The sequence below is a fragment of the Phocoena sinus genome, chromosome X, assembly GCF_008692025.1.
Source record: "Phocoena sinus isolate mPhoSin1 chromosome X, mPhoSin1.pri, whole genome shotgun sequence".
Taxonomy (NCBI): domain Eukaryota; kingdom Metazoa; phylum Chordata; class Mammalia; order Artiodactyla; family Phocoenidae; genus Phocoena; species Phocoena sinus.
Window position 1 is genome coordinate 101,514,736 of NC_045784.1, and position 14,986 is coordinate 101,529,721.

Sequence of the window (14,986 nt, forward strand, 5' to 3'; positions counted from 1 at the left end):
TGTAAGTTTGTTTTCTATATCTGTGACTCTGTGTTTTGTAGATAGGTTCATTTGTAGCCTTTTTTAAAGATTCCACATATAAGCAATATCATACGATACTTGTCTTTCTCTGACTGACTTACTTCACTCTGTATGACACTCTCTAGGTCCATCCACATCTCTACAAATGACCCAATTTCATTCCTTTTTATTGGCTGAGTAATATTCCACTGTACATATGTACCACATCTTCTTTATCCATTCCTCTGTTGATGGACATTTAGGTTGCTTCCATGTCCTGGCTATTGTAAATAGTGCTGCAATGAACATTGGGATGCATCCCACTCCTGGGCATACATCCAGAGAAAACCAGACCTTGTTTTATTGCACTTCACTTTACAGCACTTCACAGATACTGTGTTGGTTCTTTTTTTTTTTTTTTTTTGGCCACGCAGCATGCGGGATCTTAGTTCCCTGACCAGGGATCAAACCTGTGACCCCTGCAGTGGAAGTGCAGAGTCTTAACCATTGGACCACCAGGGAAGTCCTGTGTTTTTCACAAATTGAAGGTTTGTGGTCACCCTGCATCGAGCAAGTCTATTGGTGCCATTTTTCTAAGAGCAAACTGCTCACTTCATGTCTCTGTGTCACATTTTGGAATTCTCACAATATTTCAAATTTTTCTTTATTGTATTTGTTACTATATTCTGTCATCAGTGATCTTTGATGTTACTCTTGCAAAAAGATTATGACTCGCTGGAGGTTCAGATGGTGGTAGCATTTTTAGAAATAAAGTCTTTTTAAATTAAGGTATGTACATTTTTTTAGACATATGCTATTACACTTAAGAGACTACAGTATAGTGTAAACATAACTTTTATATACACCGGGAAACTAAAAAATTCATGTGACTCACTTTATTGCAACATTTGCTTGCTCACAGTGATCTGGAACCAAACCCACAATGTCTCCAAAGTGTGCCTGTAGTGCCATTATCCCCACTTTATAGATGAGGGCATTGAGACACAAAGAGGTAAAGTGACTTGTCCAAGATCACAAGGAATACATGACAGAGCCGGCACCCAAACAATCTGATGGCAAGATTGTATGTTTCCCAGAATGCTATGATGCCTCCCACATTTTGAGGACTAGACTAGTGATTTCTAACTGTTCTGTCGTCTTGGGCCCCTCTGAAAATCTGGTGAAATGAATGAATCCTCTCTGCAGAAAAATGCCCACCTGCTCACGTATACACACAACATATTACTTTCAAAGAGTTCAAGGACTTTCTGAAGTTCACCCTGAACTCTATGGAGCCCAGGCTAAGAAGCTCTGCTGTAGGCTAGTCTACTCCCAGGAAGCAGCTTGCCCTAGACTCCCACCTAGCTCAGCAGGCCCCCAGCTTCCTCCGGGAGAGCACGTGTCCACTGCTTCGCGGCTACTCTCACAGCTGAAGTTCAGAATGCTCTGGCTTTGTAACCTGACACCTGTGACCTCACATTTTCCCTGGTACCATGCCCAGTGCCAGCTGCTGCACCAAGATGAGGTTTCTGGTGGGCTAGCCCAGCCCTGGCTCACAGATGATCAGAAAGCTCTAACAATTTTCACAAAGAGATCAGGGCACCGTGCTCTGAATGCAAAAACAGAGAGGGAGGGGGTAATCAAGCTCCCCGGCAGAGCAGATGAAAACTGGTGATGTCCAGGATGCTGCCAGCACTGCCACAGGCCAGAACTGGAGATCAAGTCAGGAAAGGATACAAGAGGACACAGACAGAAACCTGCTCTGAGGGCGGCCAGGCTGGGTGCTGCGGTGTGCCCTCCACTACCAGAGATTCAGTCGATGTGAGCTGTCCCAGAGCTCAGAGCTCTCAGCAAAGAGATGTGGGATTCCCATTTGAGCTCAGCACGGTGGGGCGGGGGTGGGGGGGCAACCGCGGTTGCAGTTCATTCATTCAAGCAACAGCTAGTATTTAGCACGTGTCTACTGACAAAGCACTTACCATATGCCAGGCACTGTTCTAAGCACTTTACAAATATTAACCCACTTCATTCTCGTAACACCACGATGAGAGGGGCACTGCTATTGTCTCCATTTTCCAGATGGAAAGCCTGAAGCACAAGCGATATTAAGTGACCTGCCCGAAATTATACAGCTAGTCAAGTGGCGGAGCTGGGATTCAGACTCAGGCAGTCTGGCCCTCAGCGCCCATGCTCTGTGGCGAGTGTGATGCAGGCACTGGCACTACAGAGGTTGGAGCCCCGAGCGGCACAGACTTGGTCCCGCCTCCAAGCTGCTTACCTTCTAGCACTGGCCCCAGAGCACTTGATGGGCAATCACAGCACATCCTGATGAGCTCCTCGATCAGGGTGGGGACGCTATGGCTGTGCTCCAGAGCAGCTGCCAACAGGTTACAGGGATCCTTTCTCAGGTCCAGGTTCAAAGGAGCCAAACAGAAAGAAGGAGGGGACCCGTTTCTGGTGGTGGGTTCAGCTCCCACTCTGAAGCCTGGAAAGCAAACCGCTGTGAGTGAGGTTCCCATCAGGAAGTGCAGGAACCAATCAAGTGTCCTGCCTCCTGTTTGGGGTGTCCCTACAGACCTGTTCCCTCGTTGCTCTTTCCCTGCAGAGACAGCGAGCTCCCTGAGGGCAAGGCCAAGGCCTGCATCTTTCTCCATCCTACCCTCAGTGCCCAGCACAGGCTGGGACCTTGTCAGCACTCAGTAAATGTTTACCTAATTCATTCATCCAACCAATATTTATTGAGCATCTCCTGCATTACCAGGAACTACTAGGCTCTGGGATACAAAAATAACCCCCTTCCCCCCAAAAAATCCATCCTCACTGTGAGACAATAAACAAACAAACAATAAACAAACAAAATGAGCAACAAAAAAATATAGGGTCTTAGGGGAAAATGAAAGCAAGGAAGGAAGATAGGAGGTATGGGGAGGTAATGAAATTTTAGACAGAACGGGCAGCAAAGACCTCTCTGAGAAAAATGACATTTAAGTCAAGACCTGAAGCAGGGGAGGGAATGGGCCATGCAGATACCTGAGGGAAAAGTGTTCCAAGCAGGGGAACAACAGATGCAAAGAGCTCAGGGCAGGAACGTGCCTGGTAGGTTTGAGGGCCAGGGAGGAGACCGCTGTGGCTGGAGGGGACTGAGCTGAGGGGGATCATAGTAGGAGCTGAGGTCCGAATGAAGGAGCAAGTAGTGGAGACTGCATCTGGTGCCTAGCAGCGGGGGAAACAAACCAGCTGCACGGCATGGCAGCCCTCCAAACCCTGCTGGGATTCACAGGGGAGGCCCCACAGGAATGCCTATTAATAACTCACTCTCTCTGCAGCTCCATTCCAAAGGCATCACTGGGAGAACAGAGAGGGGCTTTCTTGAAAGTCCTCTTCCTCCTCGGTCTGGGTTTAGAGCTGAGCCAGCAGGTGCGAGCTGAGATTAAGAATTGACCTTTAGGGCTTCCCTGGTGGCGCAGTGGTTGAGGGTCCACCTGCCGATGCAGGGGACAGGGGTTCGTGCCCCGGTCTGGGAAGATCCTACATGCCGCGGAGCGGCTGGGCCCGTGAGCCATGGCCACCGAGCCTGTGCGTCCGGAGCCTGTGCTCCACAACGGGAGAGGCCACAAAGAAGAATTGACCTTTAGAGTTTGTGCAGTCCATCCTTCTACCTCCAGAAAGTACTCCACTCATTTGTCCTTTGAGATCCTATGATGAAGGGCGTGATGGGATGTGGCCACCTATTCCCTCTGGTCCTTCTGAGGGAAAAAAACTCTCAACTTAGGGTCTTTAGATAAATTCTCTTTCAAAGTCCCGCTTTCCCACCTCCCTCCCTCCCTCTGGCTCTACCTTCAAGGGCAAAAAGAATAAGTGGCCTTGCTTCCCTTTGGGGATCTGGGGCCTGCACTGTCCCCAAAGAGTCGAAAGTCAAACACTCCGTTACCTAAAAGATGATTTGTAGTTCTTTAGATATTTTGGCTATGAGCTTCTGTATATACTTTTCTGCATTACAGATATCTTTACCTACTCTGTGGCTTGCTTTTTCACTCTCTTAATAACAGAAACTCTTAATTTTAATGTAATTAAATGTATCCATCTTTTTTTTAAGAACTTTTTATTTATTTATTTTTGGCTGTGTTGGGTCTTCGTTGCTGCGTGTGGGCTTTCTCTAGTTGCAGCGAGCAGGGGCTACTCTTCGTTGCAGTGCACGGGCTTCTCATTGCGGTGGCTTCTTTTGTTGCAGAGCACCAGCTCTAGGCGTGCGGGCTTCAGTAGTTGTTGCTCGCGAGCTCAGTAGTTGTGGCTCACGGGCTCTAGAGCACAGGCTCAGCAGTTGTGGTGCACGGGCTTAGCTGCTCCGCGGCATGTGGGATCTTCCCAGACCAGGGCTCGAACCGTGGCCCCTGCATTGGCAGGCAGATTCTTAACCACTGTGCCACCAGGGAAGTCCCTCATCTTTTCTTTTATGATTAGTACTTTTGTGTTTTAATTAAAAGGTCTTTCATTTCCCAAAGATAATGAAAATATTTTGCTATATTATTTTCTAGAAGTTTTATATTTTACCTTGCACATTTAGATCTATGATTTACCTAGAATTGATTTTTGTGGATGATATGAGGTAGTGGTCAAGTTTTCTTTTTGCCATATGGATAGACAGTTGTCCCAGCAAAGTTTTTTTTTTTTAAATCCTTTCCCAGTGACACCTTTGTTGTATATCTGTTATATCTCTACAGGATATGTCCAGATGTTTCTGGACTCTCTATTGTTTCATTGATCTATTTGCCTGTCACTGGGCCAATATCACATTGCTTTGATTACTTCCTCTATATAAAAAGATAATATCTAGTAGAACAAGTCTTCCCACCTAGTTCTTCAAGAATGCCCTGGCTATTCTTAAACCTTTTCATTTCCATATAATTTAAATTAGCTTGTCAAGCCTCCCCCACTTACACACACACATACAACTGTTGGGGTTTTTTAATGGGGTCTCATTGAATCTATAAATCAGTTTGCAGAGACTTGACACCTTAAAGATACTGTATCTTTCAATTCGTGAACACAGTTTATTACTCCATTGATTTAGGTTTTAATTTTTCTCAATAATTTTTTATAGTTTTCTATGTAAAGGCCTTGCATATGTTTTTCTAGATTTACCCCAGGTATTTTTTTATGACAACGTTTATATTTTTAAAGTTTCCAACTGTTTGTTGATTATATACAGAAATGCAATTGATTTTCGATATTATCCACATGTTCAGCAACCTTTCTAAATTCATCTATCAATTCAAATGTTTATCCTTCAATTCTTTTGGATATTCTATGTACACAATCATGTTTTCTACAAATGATGACAGTGTTGTTTCTTCCTTTCCAAATCTTTAAACTTTTTGTTTCTTTTTCTTCTCTTAATGCACTGGCTAGGATTTCCAACACAATGGTAATACAGGGAATCCTTGTCTCATTTCCAATTTCAGGAGGCAAGCTTTTAAGTATGATACTTGGTGTATACTTTTTTTATAGATATCTTTTATATATATACCTTTTATCATAGTTAATAAATTTCTTCTAGTCATAGTTCTTTATTCCCATGTGTATCCTTACAATAAATCCCTATTAACTATGATAACTTGAGTACCTGTTCCTAACATCCAAAAGAGCTTAATTAAAACAATAATAATTTTGACACTTTCTTCTAAATATTTATACCTCTCAATTTTCTTATTCAGTGAGGTAGAACTTCCAGAATAATATTGAGTAATTGCAATGACGGCAAGCATCCTAGTCTTGTTCCTGACATTAATGAAAATGCCTCTAGAATTTCATCTGGATCCTATTTGTTAATATTTTATTTAGAACTTTTACAACTATATTCAGGATTTTTATACCTATGTTTGCAGATAAGATTGGTCCATATATTTCTTTCTCCTGCTATCACTGTCAGGTATGGTATCAGTTATCCTATTTTCATATCAAAAATTGGGAAAAGTTATCTTTTTCTATTCCCTAAAACAGTTTAAGAACTATCTGTTTACTGAAGTTTTGCTAGAACTCAGTGACACATTCTCATTACCCAAGATCACCACTGTTAATATCTTAATGCATATCCTTGCAGATCTCTCTTTGTGTGTATGTGAGTACGCAGGAACAGATATATAATACACCAAATAAGATCACTCTGCATGCTGTTCTGCAAACTTTTTTCAGCCAACAATCTCCACCATTTAAAAAATTTTTCCTCTCGTCTAATACCACATATTTATATTTTCCCAACTGACACCAGAATGACCCTTATAGCTGGTTTGTCCAAACCAAAACCCAATTCAGAACAAGGCACTAATTGAACCTGGTTGTTTTGAAGAGGAAAAGTTTTTTTCTAACAATTGTATTTGTCTTAATATGGAGATGGCTTCTTTGGGAAATTGGAATTTTACCATCACTGGAGACTTTCAAGCAAAGCCTGGACCAATATGTGTCTGGGAATCTGCACAGGGAATTCCTGCATATGGGACACTAGAGCACATGATTTTTAAGGTCTTTTCCAAACTTAAGTGATAACGATTCTATGAATGACTCTCTCCAAATCCTATAATTAAACCACTTCTGCACTGGATCTCATCCCCTCCTGCCTACTCAAGTACATCACTCCAGTAATTCTTCTCTTTCCTCACAGGTAACTGTTTTTTAAATCAAGTTTTACTTCTCTCTTGGCATTTTCCTCATCACCATTCAAATATGCTGTTATTTCTCCCATCTTGAAAATACCTACTGTCAATCTGATTTCCCACTCCACATACCTCCCCAATTCTTTCCTTTCCTTTTACAGCAGAACTCCCAAAAACAAACAAACAAAAATGTCTGTGTTCACTGCCCAGTTCCTCGTCTCCCATTCTCTCTTGAACTCAGCCCTGTCAGGCTTTTGCTCATACCACTCTACTGAACTGCTCTCGTCAAGGTCACCAATGACCTCCACATTGCTAAATGCAATGGCCATTTCCAAGTCCTCATCTTACTTACACGTGCTGATCATTTGCCTATTTGCTCTCAGAGCCATTCCCTCTTCTGCTCTGCTGTGTAGAAGAGACTACATTTCCCAGCTGCCCTTCCCCTCTGACTTCCTGATACATTTGGCCAATGGGAATCATTGGTTTAAGATTAAAGAGCAGGAGAAGGGGAGAAGCCAGGGTATTCCCTTTCCTTTCCCTCTGTTTGGAGTGTCATCTCTATCAGTGACCGTATGTCCTCTCTGGTTCCCACTGGATAGGCCCTCCCTCCATGGACCAAGCTCCTGCTGGGCCAGCCTTCCTGCTTCTGCTGTGTGGTTCCTGATCTTGGACTTGGGCAACACCACCTTTTACTTTTCCCTCCAGTAGAGGTGAAGCAGCTTCCTGCTGGTGCTAAATTTCTGGGTTAATTCACCATCCCCTCCTTGGCTTCTCAGCTCTTCCCAAGAAGAACAGCTCTCACCTAAGTAACCCATTCCTCATGTTAAATTCTTCCTGTTTAAAATTCTGAATGTGGTTTCTGTTTCCTAACTGGCCCCTGTCTGATGTAAAACACCTACTTCTCTTAGCTTTCAGGATATTTCACTGTGTCTTCCTCCAACCTTACTAGCCATTTCTACTCAGTCGTCTTTGCTGATTTCTCCTCATCTCTTGACCATTAAATGATGGAGTGCTCCAGGATTCAATCTCTGGACCTATTCTCTTTGCTATTTACACTTACATCTTTGGGAGTCTCATCCTGTCTCATGGCTTTGAATAACATCAATGTGCTGAACACTCCCAAATTTCTGTCTCTAGCTGGACCTCTCTGCCCAACCACATACTCAACTGCCTACCTGACATCTCCACTTCAATAGCCAATCGGCATTTCAAACGTAACATGTCCAAAACAGAGCACTTGGCTTTCCCCTGAATGGGGTTCCTCCCCACCTCAATAAACTGCACTTCAATTCACCCAAGTTATTCGACCACGAATCAAGAAGTTGTCCTTGGTTTCCCTCTTCCCCTCATTCCCCACAATCTATCAGCTAGTCCTGATAACAAAACCTCCAAAACACATCTCCCTTCACTTTTCCCAACTCTTTCTCTACTACCCTGGTCCAACCACTCTCATCTCCCATCTGGGCTACTACACTAGTCTCCTCATTGGTCTCCCTGCTTCCATTCTTGCTTCCCAACGACAAGCCATTCTCCATGTAGCAGCCAGAATGAGTTTAAAACATAAATCATGTTACTCCTCTGCTTAAAAGTCTCCAATAATTTCCCACTTTTTTTTTTTTTCGGTACGCGGGCCTCTCACTGTTGTGGCCTCTCCCGTCGCGGAGCACAGGCTCCGGACGCGCAGGCTCAGCGGCCATGGCTCACGGGCCCAGCCGCTCCGCGGCATGTGGGATCTTCCCAGACCGGGGCACGAACCCGCGTCCCCTGCATCGGCAGGCGGACTCTCAACCACTGTGCCACCAGGGAAGCCCCCACTGTACCTTTAAGATCCAAAATCCTTATTTGGGCCTGTAAGGCCACACACGGCCTGGCTTCTGCCCACTCCTCTGACCTCACCTCTTGATGCTTGTTCATTCTCTCACTCATTACAGTCTAGTCACATTGGCCTTCCTTCTGTTCCTCCAACATGCTAAGCTTATCCCTCCATAGGGCCTTTGTATTTTCTATTGCCATCATCTGGAGTGCTTTCCCCCTGGTCCTCACCTGGCTGACTCATTCTCACCCTTCAGGTCTTACATGGCTCACACGGCTCCTCCTCAGAGCCCATCCCTGACCACCATCATTCTCTATCACATCACACTATTTTTTTTTTTTTGGCCTTGCCATGCGGCATGTGGGATCTTAGTTCCCCAAAAAGGGATCGAACCCGTGTCCCCTGCATTGGATGTGCAGAGAGTCTTAACCACTGGACCGCCAGGGAAGTCCCATATCACACTATTTTAACTGATAATTTTCTTGTTCACTTGTCTGTCACCCCTGCCCCCAGAATGTGAACTGCTTTGTTCTCCACTATGTCCCAAGCTCCTAGTGCAGTATCTAGCATATAACAAATACTTAATGTATATCAGTTGATTGAATAAAAGGTGGATTAGCCTTGAGCAGGCAGAGGGCCACCTCTTCCTCTGAGAATGGAGAGAGAACAGGATGGGAGCAGATGCAACAAAGTGCGCCCCTATGTTCTTGGTGTTGTGTGGAGGAAAACCATCTGTGGAGAGAGAGGCCTTGTAGGCAGAGAGGTTTGTGAAAAGTGGTGAAGGCTCTAAATTGTTCCTGAGGGAAACAGGAGACTTGCTGACCCAAAACACATCGTAGAAGGATTAACTAGCTGTGGTGAGAACCCAGCTGATACTGGAACCATAAATTCACAATGTCAAACTCCACTAATTTATAAGATATGGACACTCATCTATTTGGGTAAAGATCGGAGAAAGCAGGTTGTAAGACTGATTCTAAATTGGGAGCTTGCAGGGCAGATGTTATAATATTTTAAAAAGGTAAGATTTATCTATTTATTTTTTCAATTAAGCATGCTGTAACAGAAGTCAAGTCCAAAGTTTTAATCAAAGTATTTGATAATTAGGACTCACTGGCAGTGGCTTAAAATATTTGGGCAGAAGACTGTTACCCTAAAGATTTGTGTAATTTTTTTTGAAAAAAAAAAAAAAAAGAACTACAGGTCTGGCCTGTGTACACCTAAGTCTAATCATTGTCACTGTAATGAAATGTCATTGCCTCTCACCCACTTCCCAGGCCTGTTGCCAATTCCAGACAGCTTTACCCAGAGACCTTTGAACCAAGAGCTAATGCATCCCCTTGACCTTGCCACAAGTATGGAATATGAAGTTTCTTTATGGCCTTCCCCAAAAGTAATTATCAGAGTTTCTGTCAACAAGAAAAGGACAATACTCAGGCACTGGCTCTGGGGAGTCAGAACACCACCATGAGACAAATCAGACTTGGGGCTCAGGGCCCGGGGTCAGGAGATAAATGGAAATTTCAGCCTGAGTTTATATAAGAATAGGCTTAGCGAGTTTGCAAATACACCGTGAGATTATTTTCCTTGTTTGAAAGGAGGTAAGGTTTACAATAGCACCAGAAGAAATGAAGGTATAAATTTGAACAAAATATTTGCAGGATCTGTACATGAAAAACTACAAAACGCTGGTGAGAGAAATCAAAGATCTAAATACATGGAGAGATATGCCATGTTCATGGGTTGGAAGATACAAGATCATTAAGATGTCAATTCTCCCCAACTTGATCTTTAGATTTTATACAATTCCAATCAAAATCCCAGCAAGAATTTTGAACATATCAGCAAGCTGATTCTAAATTTTATATGAAAAGGCAAAGAACTAGAGTAACCAAAACAATTCTCAAAAAGGACAAAGAAGCATAATACTACCCAATTTTAAGTTTACTATAAAGCTATAATAGTCAAATCAAGATAGTGTGGTATTGATGCAAGGATAGGCAATAGACAGAAAAGAAAGTGCAAAAATATAGTCAACTTTTTTTTTGTTTTTTTTTTTGGCTGTGCCCTGTGGCTCGCAGAATCTTAGCTCCTCGACCAGGGATCAACCCGGGCCCGTGGCAGTGAAAGCGCTGAGTCCTAACCACTGGAACGCCAGGGAATTCCCAGATTTTTGACAAACCTACAAAGGCAACTGAATGGTGAAAGGAACATCTTTTCAACAAATGGTGCTGGAACAACTGCTCATCTTTATGCAAAAGAAAAAAAAAAGAACCTTAACACATGGATCATACATCTAAATGTAAATATAAAACTTCTAGAAGAAAACATAGGAAAAAAAGCTGCACGATCCTGGGTCATGAAAGGCAATGCACTATTAAGACAATGAAAAGACAAACCAGAGACTGGGAGATGTTGCAAATAACATACCTGATAAAAGATTTATATCCAGACTATATAAAGAGCTCTTAACACTCAACAATATAAAAACAAACACAGTTTAAGAATAGGCAAAAGATCTGAGCATATACTTTACCAAAGAAGATACAGAGATGGAAAATTAGCAAGTAAAAATATGCTCACAACAATGCAAAAATCAAATAATCCAATTTTTTAAATGGGCAAAGGACTTTTTTGGGAATAGACACTTCTCCAAAGATAATATACAAATAGCCAACAAGTATATAAAAACTTGCTCAACATCATTAATCACTGATGAAATGCAAATCAAAACCATGAAATATCATCACTACTAGGATGGCTACTATCAAAAAACAGAAAACAGAGAATTCCCTGGCAGTCCAGTGGTTAGGACTCTGAGCTTTCACTGACAAGGGCCCGGGTTCAATCCCTGGTCTGGGCACTAAGATCCCACAGGCTGCAAGGTGCAGCCAAAAAAAAAAAAAAAAAAAAAAATCGGAAAAAAAAGAAAACAGAAAATAAGAAGTGTTGTTGAGGATGAGGAGAAATTGGAGCCCTGTACATTACTGCTGGGAATGTAAAATGGTGCAGCCACTGTGGATAACAGCATGGAGGTTCCTCAAAAAACTAAACAGGATTACCATATGATCCAGCAATCCCACTTCTGGGTATATATCCAAAAGAATTAAAAGCAGGGTCTCAAAGAGATATTTGTACCCAATGTTTATAGCAGCACTATTCACAATAGCCAAGAGGTGGAAGCAACCTGAATGTCCATCAATGGATGAATGTGTAAACAAAATGTGGTCTATGCATACATTGGGATATTATTCAGCCTTAAAAAGGAAGGAAGTTCTATCATATGGTACAACGTGGATGAACCCTGAGGACATTATTCTATGTAAAATGTAAGCCAGTCACAAAAAGACAAATACTGCATGATTCCACTCATATGCGGTCTCTGAACTAGTAAAATCCACAGAAACAGAAAGTAGAATTGTGTTTATGAGGAACTAGCTAGGGAAGGGAGAGTTGTTTTTAATGGGTATATAGTTTCAGACTTATAAGATGAAAAAGTTCCAGAGATGTGTTTCACAACACTGTGAATATACTTAACATCATTGAATTGTGCATTTTAAAATAGTTAAGATGGTAAATTCTTTTTTTACATGTACACGAAATATTTTTATTGCTGTTAGTTTTACAAAAACAGGGTCATATTATGCACACTTTTCTGCAATGTTCTTTTCTTTCTTTTTGTTTTTTGAATTTTATTTATTTTTTTATACAGCAGGTTCTTATTAGTCATCAATTTTATACACATCAGTGTATAAATGTCGATCCCAATCACCCAATAAATCACACCACCACCCCAACCCCCGCCGCTTTCCCCCCGTGGTGTCCATATGTTTGTTCTCTACATCTGTGTCTCAATTTCTGCTCCGCAAACCGGTTCCTCTGTACCATTTTCTAGGTTCCACATATATGCGCTAATATACGATATTTGTTTTTCTCTTTCTGACTTACTTCACTCTGTATGACAGTCTCTAGATTCATCCACGTCTCTACAAATGACCCAATTTCGTTCCTTTTTACAGCTGAGTAATATTCCATTGTATATATGTGCCACATCTTCTTTATCCATTCGTCTGTCGATGGGCATTTAGGTTGCTTCCATGACCTGGCTATTGTAAATAGTGCTGCAATGAACATTGGGGTGCATGTGTCTTTTTGAATTATGGTTTTCTCTGGGTATATGCCCAGGAGTGGGATTGATGGGTCGTATGGTAGTTCTATTTGTACTTTTCTAAGGAACCTCCATACTGTTCTCCATAGTGGCTGTATCAATTTACATTCCCACCAAGAGTGCAAGAGGGTTTGCTTTTCTCCACACCCTCTCCAGCATTTGTTGTTTGTAGATTTTCTGATGATGCCCATTCTAACAGGTGTGAGGTGATACCTCATTGTAGTTTTGATCTACATTTCTCTAATAATTAGTGATGTTGACCAGCTTTTCATGTGCTTCTTGGCCATCTGTATGTCCTCTTTGGAGAAATGTCTATTTAGGTCTTCTGCCCATTTTTGGATTGGGTTGTTTGTTTTTTTAATATTGAGCTGCATGAGCTGTTTATATATTTTGGAGATTAATCCTTTATCCGTTGATTCATTTGCAAATATTTTTCCCATTCTGAGGGTTGTCTTTTCGTCTTGTTTATGGTTTCCTTTGCTGTGCAAAAGCTTTGAAGTTTCATTAGGTCCCGTTTGTTTATGTTTGTTTTTATTTCCATTACTCTAGGAGATGGATCAAAAAAGATCTTTCTGTGATTTATGTCAAAGAGTGTTCTTCCTATGTTTTCCTCTAAGAGTTTTATAGTGCCCAATCTTACATTTAGATCTCTAACCCATTTTGAGTTTATTTTTGGGTATGGTGTTAGGGAGTGTTCTAATTTCATTCTTTTACATGTAGCTGTCCAGTTTTCCCAGCACCACTTATTGAAGAGACTGTCTTTTCTCCATTGTATATCCTTGCCTCCTTTGTCATAGATTAGTTGACCATAGGTGCGTGGGTTTATCTCTGGTCTTTCTATCCAGTTCCATTGATCTATATTTCTGTTTTTGTGCCAGTACAATATCGTCTTGATTAATGTAGCTTTGTAGTATAGTCTGAAGTCAGGGAGTCTGATTCCTCCAGCTACGTTTTTTCCCTCAGCACTGCTTTGGCTATTCAGGGTCTTTGGTGTCTCCATACAAATTTTAAGATTTTTTGTTCTAGTTCTGTAAAAAATGCCATTGGTAATTTGATAGGGATTGCATTGAATCTGTAGATTGCTTTGGGTAGTATAGTCATTTTTACAATATTGATTCTTCCAATCCAAGAACATGGTATATCTCTCCATCTGTTGATATCATCTTTAATTTCTTTCAACAGTGTCTTATAGTTTTCTGCATACAGGTCTTTTATCTCCTTAGGTAGGTTTATTCCTAGGTATTTTATTCTTTTTATTGCAATGGTAAATAGGAGTGTTTCCTTAATTTCTCTTTCAGATTTTTCATCATTAGTGTATAGGAATGCCAGAGATTTCTGTGCATTAATTTTGTATCCCATAACTTTACCAAATTCATTGATTAGCTCTAGTAGGTTTCTCGTGGCATCTTTAGGATTCTCTATGTATAGTTATCATGTCATCTGCAAACAGTGACAGTTTTACTTCTTCTTTTCTGATTTGTATTCCTTTTATTTCTTCTTCTTCTCTGATTGCCATGGCTAAAACTTCCAAAACTATGTTGAATAATAGTGGTGAGAGTAGACATCCTTGTCTTGTTCCTGACCTTAGAGGAAATGCTTTCAGTTTTTCACCACTTAGAATGATGTTTGCTGTGGGTTTGTCATATACAGGCTTTATTATGTTGAGGTAGGTTCCCTCTATGCCCACTTTCTGGAGAGTTTTTATCATAAATGGGTGTTGAATTTTGTCAAAAGCTTTTTCTGCATCTGTTGAGATGATCATATGGTTTTTATTCTTCAATTTGTTAATATAGTGTATCACATTGATTGATTTGTGTATATTGAAGAATCCTTCCATCCCTGGGATAAATCCCACTTGATCATGGTGTATGATCCTTTTAATGTGTTGTTGGATTCTGTTTGCTAGTATTTTTGCATCTATATTCATCAGTGATATTGATCTGTAATTTTTTTTGTAGTATCTTTGTCTGGTTTTGGTAACAGGGTGATGGTGGCTGCACAGAGGAGTTTGGGAGTGTTCCTTCCTCTGCAATTTTTTGGAAGAGTTTGAGAAGGATGGGTGTTAGCTCTTCTCTAAAGGTTTGAGAGAATTCACCTGTGAAGCCATCTGGTCCTGGACTTTTGTTTGTTGGAAGATTTTTAATCACAGTTTCAATTTCATTACTTGTAATTCGTCTGTTCATATTTTCTATTTTTTCCTGGTTCAGTCTTGGAAGGTTATAATATACCTTTCTAAGAATTTGTCCATTTCTTCCAGGTTGTCCATTTTATTGGCATAGAGTTGCTTGTAGTAGTCTCTTAGGATGCCTTGTATTTCTGCGGTGTCTGTTGTACCTTCTCCTTTTTCATTTCTAA

The 14,986-nt window shown here is 41.3% G+C and overlaps 1 non-coding gene across 1 annotated transcript; it reads right to left on the bottom strand.

Moving 5' to 3' along the window:
• Nucleotides 1-449: 449 nt before the first annotated feature.
• On the bottom strand, nucleotides 450-522 carry TRNAG-UCC. Its single transcript has one exon. It is a non-coding gene; the product is annotated as a tRNA-Gly (tRNA).
• Nucleotides 523-14,986: the final 14,464 nt, after the last annotated feature.